This window comes from Phacochoerus africanus, chromosome 16 (assembly GCF_016906955.1).
Source record: "Phacochoerus africanus isolate WHEZ1 chromosome 16, ROS_Pafr_v1, whole genome shotgun sequence".
NCBI classification, from domain to species: Eukaryota; Metazoa; Chordata; class Mammalia; order Artiodactyla; family Suidae; genus Phacochoerus; species Phacochoerus africanus.
In genome coordinates this window covers 16,009,042-16,010,096 of record NC_062559.1, presented here as the reverse complement: position 1 = coordinate 16,010,096, position 1,055 = coordinate 16,009,042, and positions in this window count along the sequence as shown.

Here is a 1,055-nt window from a genome sequence, read left to right as displayed (position 1 = left end):
TATTACATGGTTGAAAGCAAAAAGGTATGAAAAGGCTTTTTCTGGCAAACAGCAGTCCCCTGCCCAAACTTTCTCCACCCCAGTCAGAATACTTTTGGTTCTTCTAATTCCCTGAGTATTTATCTCAGTGTTTTGAATAACCTGCATATCCTGTTATTTGCATGGTAGACATTATCCACTGACTTCCTACAATGGCAAAGGAGAATTTAGCTCATTTATACCACTTCTGCTATTGTTCACCTCCGACACACCATCATAGTATATCAGAACTTTTATTTAAATCAATAGTCATTTTTTATAATATAGTGACAATTATGACTATAGCCATATTTCATCAAATTGAAGATGTCATGAATTGTAAGACATACTATTATTTTATATGCTACAAAGAAGGAAACATGCTACCAATTAAGCATGACATACCATCAATTATATGGTACATCCCAGTTTCAGAAATAACATGAGGTGGAAAAAATGTTTTGTCAACCTACCTTCCCTACACAAGACTGATTCCTAAAAGCAGACACTTGGTCTATTTCATTCACTGCACAGTAGCTGGCACACAGTAGGTGTTCAAGAAGAACTGCTGGATGAATATGCAAATCATCCCGGAAATGGCACTCATCACTTTCATTCACTATTCAGCTGTCAGAACAAATCCCGTGGCCCTGCCCCAAAGCAGGGGGACCGGAAGTGAAGGCTTCCGGGCACCTGGAAAGAGGGCAGGGGCAAATATCGGCAAACACTGATCATGTCCGTCTCACGACTTACTAAATATCTTCACGCAGTGGCCCGCAGGCACCTTACATTCAACAGGTCTGAAATGGAATGAATGAATCTTCTGCCATCCCACCCACCCTTCCTGATCCCAAACTATGAACTTTTTCTCTTAGCAACACATACCACCATCCAGCCAGTTGTTCAAGTCTGAAATCTGAGGCCACCCTTTCCCTTAAAAGCGGTCATGAAGTCCTTTTGGCTCTATCACCTTAAGATATTTTATTTGGTGGTCCCCTCTCCATCTCTAATATTGTCTTAGTTTCAGCATGCCCTAC